Source organism: Moschus berezovskii, chromosome 8 (genome assembly GCF_049115385.1).
Source record: "Moschus berezovskii isolate FMDL1 chromosome 8, NW_MosBer_1.0, whole genome shotgun sequence".
Classification (NCBI taxonomy): domain Eukaryota; kingdom Metazoa; phylum Chordata; class Mammalia; order Artiodactyla; family Moschidae; genus Moschus; species Moschus berezovskii.
Window position 1 is genome coordinate 110,739,979 of NC_142467.1, and position 14,507 is coordinate 110,754,485.

Here is a 14,507-nt window from a genome sequence, read left to right on the forward strand (position 1 = left end):
ACCCCTGGAGAAGGAAATGGCCATCCACTCCCATATTCTTGCGTGGAGAATCCCATGGACAGAGGAGCCTGGTGGGCCACAGTCCATGGGGTCACAGAGAGTCGGACACGACTGAGCAACTACACAGCAGCAGACCTGCCCCACTACTGGGGAGAGACCGTCTGGGCGCCTTCAGAGCCATGTTATGATTAGGAGGCACCAGGCAGCCCCTTTCCCTGACTCTAAGACGAATCAGCTAGAGGAGCAAGGGCTTTTTCCCAGCTGTCTTCTACACACAGTAAACCCCGCAGTTTGAGACAAAGGAATCCCTGGGAAGGCTATAAATGCCCAACCTGTAAAAACTAGCTTTAAGGCAGAAGTCGCTTATTTTGACAAGAGACAGTATCCCATAAAGTTGGAAGCAAAAAGGATTTGCAGCCTTCATAGATAAATTCTTAAAACATGGCCTCTTAGTGCCCTGTCAGTCTCCCAGCAATACCCCTATTCTGCCAGTTGTTAAGTCAAATGGTCTCCCACATCAAATGGAACAAGACCTTAGAGCAATAAGTGATGCAGTGGTCCCTGTACATCGCCTCTTGGCCAATCCTTATATTAGTCAAGATTCCTAGAGCTGCCTAATGGTTTACTGTGGTTGACCTCCACAATGCCTTCTTTTTTCACCACAGTTCATTGCTCATCACAGTCTCTTTGCCTTTGAGTGGACTAACCCTTACTCAGGCCAAATGTAAGAATATACCTGGACAGTATTGCCTCAGGGGTTTCAGGACAGCCCACGCTTGTTCTTCCAGGCCCTAGGAAAGGAACAGAAGGAAATACACCTAAAAAAAGGATGATTCTACAGTGTGTGGATGATATGTTAATATGCAGCCCCACAGTGGAGACCTCAGATCAGAATACCCTTGAAGTCCTTGATTTCCTTGAGGCCTGGGACTAAAGGGTCTCCCACATAAAGGCACAAATCTCAAATCAACAGTTTAAATATCTTGGATATGTTATAAACCCTGGAAGTAGACAGTTATTTCCAGATAGAAAACAAGCTATATTAGGCCTAAACATCCCAAAGATAAAAATATTTGTACCTTCTTAGGCATGGTAGAATTTTGTGGAATTTAAATTCCAGTATTTGGTCCAATGGCTAAGCCTCTATATGAAGCCTCTAAATGCCCAGATACAAAACCATTACTTTGGACTGTGGAACAAGAAGAGGCTTTTACTAATATCAAACAGGCCCTCACCTGAGCTCTTACTCTGGGCCTCCCTTTATTTGTTTGCTTACCTTTTTATTTTATATTGGCGTATAGGTAATTAATAATGATGTGTTAGTTTCAGGTGTATAGCAAAGTAATTCAATTATACGCGTATCTGTTTCTTTTCAGATTCTTTCCCATTTAGGTTGTTGTATAATACTGAGCTGAGTTCTATGTGCTGTATAGTAGGTCCTTGTTGGGGAACCATTTAAAATGTAGCAGTGTGTACATGTCATTCCTAAACTCCCTAACTATCCCTTCTCCCCCTCTTCCCCCACCCTAGTTTCTTCTGTATGAGTCTGTTTTGTAAATAAGTTCATTTGTATAATTTTTTTTTAGATTCCACATATAAGCAATATCATATGATACTTCACTTTTCTAACTTACTTCACTCAGGATGATAGACTTTAGGTCAATCCATGTTGCTGCAAATAGCATTATTTCATTCTTTTAAAATATTTGTTTATTTATTTTTATTTTTGGCTGTGGTGGGTTTTTGTTGCTGGATATATGCCCAGGAATGGGATTGCAGGATGATATGGTAGCTCTATGTTTAGTTTTTTAAGGAGCCTCCATACTTTTCTCCATAGTGGCTGTACCAGTTTACATTCCCATCAGTGGTGTAGGAGAATTCCCTTCCCTCCACACCCTCTCCAGCATTTATTTGTGGGTTTTTTCACAATAACCATATTGACTGGTATGAGGTGATATCTCAATGTAGTTTTTTTCTGCATTTCTATAATAATTAGTGATGTTGAACATCTTTTCATATGCCTCCTGGCCATCTGTATGTCTTCTCTGGAGAAATGTCTATTAGATCTTCTGCCTATTTTTTGATTGAGTTGTTTGTTTTGATGATTTTGAGCTGCATGAGCTGTTTGTAAATTTTGGAGACTAATTCTTTGTCAGCCACATCAGTTGCAAACGTTTTCTCTCATTCTGTGGGTTGTCTTTTCATTTTGTTTATGGTTTCCTTTGGTGTGAAAAAACTTTTGAGTTTAATTATGTCCCATGTGTTTATTGTTATTTTTTTATTTCCATTACTCTGGGAGACAGATCAGAAAAGATATTGCTGCAATTTATGTCAGAGAGTGTTCTGCCTATGTTTTCCTCTAAGATTTTTATAGAGGAGATTTAGGTCTTTAATCTCATTTTGAACTTAGAATATTGTAATTTAATTTTTTTTACATGTAGCTGTCCAGTTTCTGAGCACCAGTTACTGAAGAAATTGTCTTTCCATAATTGTACAGTCTAGTCTCCAGTGTCACAGATTGATTGGCCATAGGTGTGTGGGTTTATTTCTGGGCTTTCTGTCTTGTTCCATTGATCTATATTTCTGTTTTTGTGCCAGTTTCATACTGTTTTGATGAGTATAGTTTTGTAGTATAGTCTGAAGTCAGGGAGCCTGATTCCTCCAGCTCTGTTTTTCTTTCTCGAGGTTGCTTTGGTTCTTCGGGGTCTTTTGTGTCTCCACACCAATTTCAAGAATTCTTTTTTGTTGTTATTCTAGCTGTGTGAAAAATGCTGTTGGTAATTTGAAAGGAACTGCCTTGAATCCATAGATTGCCTTGGGAGCACGGTCATTTTGGCAGTGCTGATTCTTCCAGTCCAAGAGCATGATACATCTCCCCATCTACTTGTGTCATCTGCAGTTTGCTTCATTAGCGTCTTATAGTTTTCAAAGTACAGGTCTTCTGTCTCCTTCAGTAGGTCTATTCCTAGGTATTGTATTCTTTGTGATATGTTGGTAAATGGGGTTGTTTCTTTTATTTCTCTTTCTAATCTTTCATTGCTAGTATATAGAAAAACAACAGATTTCTGTGTATTAATTTTGTAATCTATAACTTTGCCAAATTTATTGATGAGTTCTAGTAGTTTTCTGATAGTATCTTTAGGATTTTCTATGTATAAGTATCATGTCATCTGCAAACAGTGACAGTTTAACTTCCTTTCCAATTTGGATTCATTTTTATTTCTTTTTCTTTTCTGATTGCCATAGCTAGGGCTTCCAAAACTATATTGAATAAAAGTGGTCAGAGGGGAATCTTTGTCTTGTTCCTGATCTTAGAGGAAATGCTTTCAGCTTTTCACCATTGAGGATGATGTTAGCTGTAGGTTTGTCATATGTGGCCTTTATTATATTGAGATATGTTCCCTCTATGCCCTCTTTCTGGAGAGTTTTCCTTATAAATAGGTATTGAATTTTGTCAAAACTTTTTCTACCTCAATTGAGATTATTACGGTTTTTAATTCTTCAGTTTGTTGATGTGGTGTATCACACTGATTGATTTGCAGATACTGAGAAATCCATGCATCCCTAGGATAAATCCCACATGATCATGGTGTATGATCCTTTTTAATGAATTTTTGGATTCAGATTGCTAGTATTTTGTTGAGGATTTTTGAGTCTATGTTCATCAGTGATATTGGCCTGTAATTTTCTTTTTTTTTGGTGGTATCTTGGTCTAGGTTTGGTTTTTTTAAGTATCGAATTATTTTAATATTTAGTTTCATTTAAAAATTAAAATTATTGGACAATTTTTTGCAATTTAAAATTCATTATTCAGTTCAGTTCAGTTCAGTCGCTCAGTCGTGTCCGACTCTCCGCGACCCCATGAATCACAGCACGCCAGGCCTCCCTGTCTGTCCATCACCAACTCCCTAATAAGCCATTAGTTATTGACAACAAATAAAATTATCAACCATGCATTTTAAAAAGCCATGTTAAAGAGTAAAAAGTTCCAATTATACTTCTTCACCAAAGGAAATCTCCTTTAGCTCTTTATTTCTAATTATAACATTCTCATTTTGACATAATTTATACCTTTTTCACTCAATCAATACAGTGTAAACAAAATTTTTCCGAATGTTAAGACTTTACCATTTCTGACATATGACATAACTATAACTCTTTAAAAGTTCCTTAAAAGAAATTTGAAAGTTTAATTTTCACTGTGAACCTGTCTGATCAAAAAGTAAAGGACATCACTACCACATGAATTAAAACAAATAATGGAATAAAAAACAAAAGTGGTATCTACATAATCAGCAAGTTATCTGATAAGACATTTTAACTACTTCATATTTCTGCTTAGCACAAGTGAGAATAAACTGGTTCCAAGGTACTACAGGGTTTGGCATTTTTCCTCTTAAGCTTTAAATCATAGTGTTACTCTATTCAAGTAATCTCTAAGAAAATGGCAATGGAGAAGGAAATGGCAACCCACTCCAGTATTCTTGCCTGGAGAATCCCAGGGATGGGGGAGCCTGGTGGTCTGCCGTCTACGGGGTCGCACAGAGTCGGATACGACTGAAGTGACTTAGCAGAGCAGCATAAGTACAAAAATTATTATATCCAGTAGGTGGTATTCTACATAGTCAAGATAACAAGATAATTCTTTATAAAATTAGATTTTTAAAAATGCAGAATATGTTGGAGAAGACTCTTGAGAGTCCCTTATACTGCAAGGAGATCCAACCAGTCCATTCTGAAGGAGATCAATCCTGGATGTTCATTGGAGGGACTGATGCTAAAGCTGAAACTGCAATACTTTGGCCACCTCATGCGACGAGTTGACTCACTGGAAAAGACTCTGATGCTGGGAAAGGTTGGGGGCGGGAGGAGAAGGGGACGACGGAGAATGAGATGGCTGGATGGCATCACTGACTCTGTGGACATGAGTTTGAATGTACTCCGGGATTTGGTGATGGACAGGGAGGCCTGGCGTGCTGTAATTCATGGGGTCGCGGAGAGTCGGACACGACTGAGCGACTGAACTGAACTGAACTGAACCAGTATCTCAAAAGCAAAAATGAGAAAAATACAGAAAATAGAAGTACTCATTGAATAATATTATTTCGCTTTGGGGAACCAGAAATGATTCTATTCCAAGAAATATGTAATAATGATGAGATGTAACACACCATATATCTTTTAAGCCAAACCACGCTTTTCTGCTCAGAACAATTCTGATTTTTACATTCTTAATCTCCTTTGTCCAGAACAGGACCCCATTTGAAGTCATTATTTGAATAGAGTTCATAATCTAAAGCCACTTTTCTCCACAGGATGTTTTCATTTTAGTATTTATACAAAAGCTGCAAAAAGGCAAATGACAGAAGGATTTGTAGCATAATAAATAAATATCAATAACCTCAGGTATGCAGATGACACCACCCTAATGGCAGAAAGTGAAGAGGAACTAAAAAGCCTCTTGATGAAAGTGAAAGAGGAGAGTGAAAAAGTTGGCTTAAAGCTCAACATTCAGAAAACTATGATCATGGCATCTGGTCCCATCACTTCATGGGAAATAGATGGGGAAACAGTGGAAACAGTGTCAGACTTTATTTTTCTGGGCTCCAAAATCACTGCAGATGGTGACTGTAGCCATGAAATTAAAAGACGCTTACTCCTTGGAAGGAAAGTTATGACCAACGTAGATAGCATATTAAAAAGCAGAGATATTACTTTGCCAACAAAGGTCTGTCTAGTCAAAGCTATGGTTTTTTCAGTGGTCACATATGGATGTGAGAGTTGGACTGTGAAGAAAGCTGATCGCCAAAGAATTGATGCTTTTGAACTGTGGTGCTGGAGAAGACTCTTGAGAGTCCCTTGGACTGCAGGGAGGTCCAACCAGTCCATCCTAAAGGAGATCAGTCCTGGGTGTTCATTGGAAGGAATGATGCTAAAGCTGAAACTCCAATACTTTGGCCACTTCATGCGACGAGTTGACTCACTGGAAAAGACTCTGATGCTGGGAGGGATTGGGTGCAGGAGGAGACGGGGACGACAGAGGATGAGATGGTTGGATGGCATCACCGACTCGATGGACATGAGTTTGAGTGAACTCCGGGAGTTGGTGATGGACAGGGAGGCCTGGCGTGCTGTGATTCATGGGGTCGCAAAGAGTCGGATGTGACTGAGCGACTGAACTGAACTGAAATGCCAATTACAGTAACTGTGAACAGACTTCTATACTGAAGCCAAAAAGTTGCTACATTACAGGTGAGAACTAACATGTTTCCTCCATATACTCAGACTTCATTTAGTAATACCGTCATAAGATCTGAAAAGAAACCTTAATGGGTCCTTTCAAAGATGCATAATTTTCCAAACAATTTTCCTCTGGACGCACAGCCTGTTCATTCTTTCAATCCTTTTTTAGTCGTTTCCGTTCCGTTCTGTTCAGTCGATCAGTCGTGTCCGACTCTTTGTGACCCATGAATCACAGCACGCCAGGCCTCCCTGTCCATCACCAAATCCTGGAGTTCACCCAAACTCATGTCCATCGAGTCGGTGATGCCATCCAGCCATCTCACTCTCTGTCATCCCCGTCTCCTCCCGCCCCCAATCCCTCCCAGCATCAGAGTCTTTTCCAATGAGTCAACTCATCACATGAGGTGGCCAAAGTATTGGAGTTTCAGCTTTAGCATCAGTCCTTCCAATTAGCTTTTGCAATATTTTCTTGACGTTTTTGTTTCTTCTTTTGCTCCTTTTCCCTGACCTCAATCATCTTGGCCAGTTTCCAAGACCGCATAGCACTTGCTAGAAACAATGGAGTCAGAGACAAAATAACTGTTGTAGGGAAGCCATATGGGTCCTTTGCAGCCCATTCCATAACATACTCAGCCCAAGCCTTTAAATGAAACATCTTTGTGAAGGCCTTATGCTTGAGTAGTGATCTCTAATTTTGTCCTGGGATTAGCAGCCAGTCACAATTTCAGATGAACTTTGGTTGGCTGTCTTTTTCTTTAACTCTACCAATACACTTCTGAGAGAAGGCTTAAATTCTGTATACTCCCATGCACCTCAATTTTGGACCTCAAGTGCAAGCGCCCTCCCCACCAAGGAATAAATATTCTTCTTCTTCCTTCCGAAAAGAATTGACCAGACTTGTTCTTCAGACCAGACGTACATGGTGCCTGAAGGTGATGGCACCTCACGGCCACCCACACTTTCTTTTCCTTGTGTTTCTCCCTCGCTCACTCTTCCTTCCTCGCCCTCGCCACTGCGGCCTCGCTTCCCTGACCCTGCACACTGGCGAGCACCGGCGGCAGGGCTGGGACAGCCGGTGGTCCCCGGGAATCAGGGGTCGTCCCGACCACACCCTGGGCTGCCGGCACCGCCTGGTGGCCATCTCCGCTGAGCACCGGGGCAAAACAGATGCACCGGCCTCCACCCGGCCCCCTACATCTCACGGGGACCCCCACTCTGGACTCACCGCTTGGTCTAGTTTTGGTATAAGGGTAATGGTGCCCTCATAGGATAAGTTCAGGAGTTTTCTTTCCTCTGCAGTTTTTTGGAACAGTTGTAGAAGGATAGGTGTTAGCTCTCCTCTAAATGTTTGATAGACTACCTGTGAAGCCGTGGGGCCCTGGTTTGTTGAGAGTTTTTAATCATAGTTTCAATTTCAATGCTTGTGATTGGTCTGTTCATATTTTCTGTTTCTTCCTGGTTCAATCTTGGGAGACTGTACCTTTCTAAGAATTGTGTCAATTTCTTCCAGGTTGTCCATTTATTGACATACTTATCCTAGTCTCTTATAACCCTTTGTATTCCCGTAGAGTCAGTTGTAACTTCCCTCTTTTCATTTCTAATTTTATTGTTTGAAGCCCCCTCCTTTTTTTCTTGATGAATCTGGCTAAAGGTTTATCAATGTTGTTTATTTTTTAGAAGAACTAAATGTTAGTTTCATTGATCTTTTCTGTTGTTTACTTCATCTCTATTTCATTTTATTTCTGCTTCAATCTATGATTTCTTCCTTCTACTAACTTTAGGTTTTATTTGTTGTTTCTCTAGTTGCTTTAGGTATAAGTTTAGGTTGTCTATTTGAGATTTTTCTTGTTTTCTGAAGATTGCATTGCTATAACTTCTCTTACAACTGCTTTTGCTGTATCCCATAGGGTTTTTTTTTTTTTTAGTTTGTTTTTGATGATGTCATATGACGTGTGGAAATTCATCCCATAGATTTTGGATCATTGTGCTTTCATTTTTGTTTGTCTCTGGGTATTTTTTTAATTCCTCTGTGATTTCTTCAGGGACCTATTAGTTGTCTAGTAGTATTGGCAAGCCACTCCAGTACTCTTGCCTAGAAAATCCCATGGACGGAGGAGCCTGGTAGGCTGAAGTCCATGGGGTCGCTACAAGTCAGACATGACTGAGTGACTTCACTTTCACTTTTCACTTTCACACATTGGAGAAGGGAATGGCAACCCACTCCAGTGTTCTTGCCTGGAGAATCCCAGGGACGGGGGGAGCCTGGTGGGCTGCTGTATATGGGGTCGCACAGAGTCGAACACGACTGAAGTGACTTAGCAGCAGCAGCAGCATATTGTTTAGCCTCCACTAAACTCCACTGTTTGTGTTTTTTACAGGTTTTTTTCTTGTAGTCTACTTCTAATCTCATAGTGTTATGGTCAGAAAAGAGGATTGATATGATTTCAGTTTTCTTAAAGTTACTGAGGCTCACTTTGTGGCCCAACATATGGTCAATCCTGGAGACTGTTCAGTGTGCACACAAGAAGAATGTGTCTTCTGCTGCTTTGGGATGGAACGATTTATAAATATCAAGTCCATCTGATCTGAGTTAAGGAAGGCCTATGCTTCCATATTGATTTTTCTGTCTGGATGATGTGTCCGTTGGTGAAAGTGGTGTGCTAAAGTCCCCCACTATTATTGTGTTACTGTCAATTTCTCCCTTAATGGTGGTTAGTATTTGCCTTATATATTGAGGTACTCTTGTGTTGGGTTCATATGTACTTAAAATTGTTTTATCTTCTTGGATTGATCACTTGATCATTATGTAGCATCCTTGTCTTCTGTAACAGTCTTCATTTTAAAGTCTATTTTATCTGAAATGAATATTGTTACTCCACCTTTGTTTTAATTTCCATTTGCATGGAATACCTTCTTCCATCTCATCACTTTTAGTCTGTATGTGTCCCTAGGTCTGAAATTGGTCTCTTGTAGACACATATATATGGGTGTTGTTTTCGCATCTGTTCAGCCAGTCTGTGTTTTTTGTCTCATGCATTTAATCCATTTACATTAAAGGGAATTATTGATATGTATGGTCCTATTGCCATTTTTTAATTATTTTGTGTTTTTTTATAGGTCTTTTTTAGTCCTTTCCTCTTTCGTTCTTTTGTGGTTTGATGACCATCTTTAATGTTATGTTTGGGTTTTTCTTTTTTGTATGTGTATCTCTTGTAGTTTTGGGGTTAGCTGTTCCCATGATGGTTTGATATAGCAGTCTGTATATGTGCAAGGTTACTTTAAGTTGCTGGTCTCTTTCCCACCTAGAGAAGTTTCTTTAGCATTTATTGCAAATCTGGTCTGGTGGTGCTGAATTCTCTTAGCTTTTGTTTGGCTGTAAAAATTGAATTTCCCTGTAAAATTTGAATGAGGGCCTTGCTGGGTGGAGTATTCTTAGTTGTAGGTTCTTCACTTTCATCATTTTAAATATATCATGCCAGTCCTTTCTGGCCTACAAAATTTCTGCTGAAAAACCAGATGATAACCTTATGGGAGTTCCCATGTATGTTATTTGTTAATTTTTCCCTTATTGCTTTTAATATTTTTTCTTTTCTTTAATTTTTTTTTCCTATTTGAATGCTACATGTCTCAGCATGTTCCTCCTTGGGTTTATCCTGCCTGTGACTTTCTGCACTTCCTGGACTTGGCTGACTGTTTCCTTTCCTGTTAGGGAAGTTTTCAGCTATTATTTCTTCAGATAATTTCTCAGGTCTCTTCTCTCTCTCTTCTCTTCCTGGGATTCCTATAAAGCAAACGTTGTTGTGTTTAATGTTGCCCGAGAGGTCTCTTAGACTCTCTTCGTTTCTTTTCATTCTTTTTCCTTTATTCTGTTCTGTGGCTGTGATTTCTACCACGCTGTCTTCCAGGTTACTTATCTGTTCTTCTGCCTCAATTATTTTGCTGTTAATTCCTTCTAGTGTATTTTTCATTTCAGTTATTGTATTGTTCATCTTTGTTTGTTCTTTAATTCTTCTAGGTCTTTGTTAAACATTTCTTACATGTTCTCAATTCTTGCCTCTGTCCTTTTTCTGAGATCTTGAGTCTTTTTCACTATCATTATTCTGAATTCTTTTTCTGGAAGATTGCTTAACTCCGCTTCGTTTAGTTGTTTTTCTGGGTTTTATCTTTTTCCTTCATCTGGGACATATTCCTCTGCCATTTCATTTGTCTAACTTTCTGTGATTGTGGTTTCTGTGCTGCAGACTGCAAAACTGAAGTTCTTCCTTCTGCTGTCTGATCTCTGATGGATGAGGCTATGAAAGAGGTTCAAGATGGGATGGACTGGTGGTAGGGCTATGTATTGTCATATTGGTTGGCAGGGTTGTGCTCCATAAAACTGTAATCTCTTTGTCTGCTGATGGGTGGGGCTGTTTTCCCATCCTATTGGTTGTTTGGCCTTTGGCAGTGCAGTACTGGAGCCCTCAGGCTGTTTTGCGGGGCACATGGTGGCCTCCTGGAGGGCTCATGCCAATGAGTACTTCCCAGAACTGCTGCTGCCAGTGTACCTGTCCCCACAGTGAGCCACAGCTACCCCTTGCCTCTGTAAGAGACTCTCCAATACTAGCAGGTAAGACTGGCCATTCTCTTATGTGGTCACTACTTTTTTCCCTTAGATCCTGATGTGCCTGAGACTTTATGTGTGCCCTCCAAGAGTGAAGTTTGTGTTTTCTCCAGTCCTGTGGAAGTCCTGCAGTCAAATCCCACTGAATTTCAAAGCCAGATTCTCTGGGGATTCCTCCTCCCATTGACAGACACAACCCCCCCCTGCCCCCAACCCCCACCCGCACTGGCTGGGAAGCCTGATGTGGTATTCAAAACTTTCATTCTGGTGGGAGAACTTCTTTGGTACAATTGTTTTCCAGATTGTGTTTGCCTCCTGGTGGGTGTGAGATTTGATTTTGTTGTGATTATGCCTCTCCTGTAGATTCACTGTGGCTTTTTCTTTATCTTTGGAGGTAGGGTATCTTTTTTGGTATGTTCTGGTGTTTCTTTGGTCAGTAGTTATTCAGCAGTTAGTTGTGATCCTTGTGTTCTCGTAAGAAGGGGTGAGTGCACCTCCCCATTTAAAAAAGACATTCATCTTGTACATGGCTGAAAAACAAGGGAAAGCTTTTCGGGTCCTTATACAGAAGCTGGGAGCAGTTCCTTAGCCTATAGGCTGTTTTTCCAAACAACTAGATTCCATGGCCTGAGGTTGGCCTGGCTCCCTCTGGGCAGTAGCTGCCACTGCTTTATTGTGGGAGAAGCTAACATGCTTACCTTTGGACAGACACTGGAAGTCCAGGTCCCTTGTCAATACAAGGAGTCCTGATGATTAAAGGCCACAATTGGCTAACTGGAGGCTGCCTTATTAAATATCAGCCTTGATTCCCCAGAGGTAACCCTCAAAACTATCCACACCAACCCAGCTACACAGATACCTGCTGAAAGCTCCAGAGTAACACATTCCTCCCTCAAAACCCTTGACCAGGTTTATGGCTGTAGACCTGCTCTAACAGAGCAGGCCATAGAAATGTCTGAGGAAGAATGGTTTGTTGATGGCCTCAGTTTTATTAAAGATGGCACCAGAGAGCAGAGTATGCTATTGTGAATGCTCCTAGTGTTGTAGAAGGAAACCTTTGCTATCCAACACTTTGGCCCAGAGGGATGAACTGATAGCCCTAACCGAACCTTAACTTTAGGGGAAGGAAAAATTATAAATATATACACAGGTTTTGTTGTTTTACATGTTTACGCAGCTATCTGGGGGAAAAAATGCATTTTTAAAATGCAAAAATTTCCCCTGTAAAATATGGGGCTGAGATTTTACGTCTCATAGAAGCAGTTCAAAACCCAAAGCAAATACAGTTAACCAACAATCGTCGTAATTGGTATGGGAAGGGAAATTGAAAACTCTGGTTTGTTCTCTTGGAAAACTTTCCGGGGGGTGGAGAAGGAGGGAGACTTAGGAGGGAAGGGATGTATGTGTACTTATAGCTGATACACACTGTTGTACAGTAGAGACTTAACACAGCATTGTACAGCAATTATCCTCCAATTTAAAAAGTTAAAAAAAAGTTTATGGAGGGAAGTTTTTATTTTCTCATAAGAGAGCTTCAGTCACACTGTTTTATGCTATACTTTGTCTAATCCTTTGTTGTCTTCCCTACTGTTGTAAATCTGTGACTAAGACTTTTTGGTTCAAGAAGGAGACCTGGACCAATAGTTCCAGACCTTCCACTCTAAAAATAGAAACATGTCAACCCTGAGATTAACAAAAATATAAACCCAAGCAGAATAGCATTGTAATTTTGGCAAGGATGGTATTGCCTCCCCTGTCTAGTCAACAGTTAAGGAAGCCCTCCCAATGTTAACTGATTTCTTCCCTTTCTAGGCCCTTTGTTCTCCTTTCGCCCTTGTTTATTTAAGCTTTTGGTTACGTTTGTGTCTTCTGGGCTCCAGCAATTTCAAGTAAGGCTCATGATGGTTCAAGGAATTTAAACCATAGCAGTGGAAAGTGGCCCAGGTCCCTACAGATCCTTGGAACAGTCAGTGAGGGACTTATACACCTCTCAGGTAGGCTGGGGTCTGTGGCCCCTGTTTGTCAGGAAGAAGTTTCAGAGGATACCTTCCCCCCTTACCTTAGGAATAAGGGTGTAGAGTCTCTTGGGCCCGGGACCCATTGCTTCGGTGCTTGCACCTGGACAAACATCTTCTTCAGCAACAAAATACAGAGAAATTATAAGGGACTAAAAATAACTGCATATATGCACAGTTGGGGCAAATTATGGACAAGATACAATAAGACAGAAAACCCAACTGCAGCTTCTGAAGAGCCAGGAGCAAAACAGGGAGCAAACGCAAGGCTTCAGAAGCAAAAGCAGGGTACTGTGAATGCCCCCTGCAGTCAGCCCAATGAACAGGGCAGGCAGACCACCTCTGCCACCCCTCCTGCCCAAGCTCTGGACACACTCCTACCCTCACCCCATGAAAGCAACCAGCTTGCCCCTGTTGGGGAGCAAGCAAGACTGTTACTTGTTTTTGCTAACATCCTGCTGTAGCAATAAAGCCTTGCCTGAATTTCTTGTCTGGCCTCTTGTCAATTTCTGTTGATTAAGGAAGACCAAGAACCCTGATCAGTAACAATGGGAGTGATCTCAGGTGGCTCTGGGGTGGCTGTGGCCAGCAGTGGCTTGAAATAGGATATCAGTTCCCCAGCCTATGGATTGACCCTGGGCCATGTTGATGAAAGAGCTAAGTCCTATCCAAGACCACCAGGGATTAGTTGCTAGAGGTAGGGCCCTGGCTCTTTCTCTGCTTTGGAGAAGGAATTCAGCAAAGAGATGGAAAGTAGTGAAGCAAGTAAAGCATTTATTAGGAGGAAAAAAGTGCATGTGGATAGACACACAGGCTCAGGGAAGCAGTCATGCATTTTGGGGGTAGTTTAAATTACTTATATGGGGGCAGTTCTTCTGGGCTTCCCCTGGCCAGCCATTTTGCTTTGTTTGAATCCATATTTGAACTGACTCAGGGCCCTCCCCTGTGTGTGCATTCATCTTTCAACCTTGATGGATTCTAGCACATGGGTCTCTGGGAAGTAGACAGAACATATGATGACCTGGTGCCCCCTCTCTTCTGCAATCCCTGAGGAATCATTGTGCACACGTGTAGTTTGGGAGGTCTTCTTGACCTCAAGAATGAGAAATATGTGGTCTCTTTTTTAATCCAGGCAGGACTCAGCTCCTCCTTGCTCCTGCCATTATCTTTATTTTGAAGTATCTGTCCACAGGGGTCCATCTATCTCCTGCCCCAGGATGGAGAGTGATGTGGCTGGACCTGGCTTTGCCTCCAGCTGGGATAAGGTGCGGTATCGGCTGCCTGCACCAACGCCCCCTCCCCTTGGGGATTATTTTCTCTAGCCTACTGGATAAACGCTTGCTGAGGACCAGGAGTCACTCCTGCTTCGTGAAAGGCAAGTGGGCTGTTTTCAAGAGTAAAAGTGCCAATGTATATGGGTGGAAGAGGGTGTTGAGCTCGGTCACTAGTCCAGAGTGGGGCTGGCCTCCCAGGTGCCATGAGCAGGTGGGCAGGAGACAGGAGGAACTGCCAAGTAATGGGGGATGGGCCCAGCACGTCTCCCTGACCACAGGGCGCTTACACATTCATACTTGTACTAATTGCAGGCTTTCCCACCCCTTTGTGGAATCAGGTTGGGTTGAGGAGCCTGGTAGGCTAGTCCATGGGGT

General features: G+C 41.5%; 1 protein-coding gene across 1 annotated transcript in view; it reads left to right on the forward strand.

Annotated features, from left to right (window-relative positions):
* The window catches only part of SQSTM1 (sequestosome 1), an 87,274-nt gene that overhangs the window by 24,422 nt on the left and 48,345 nt on the right, over positions 1-14,507 (forward strand). The window lies entirely within an intron of this gene.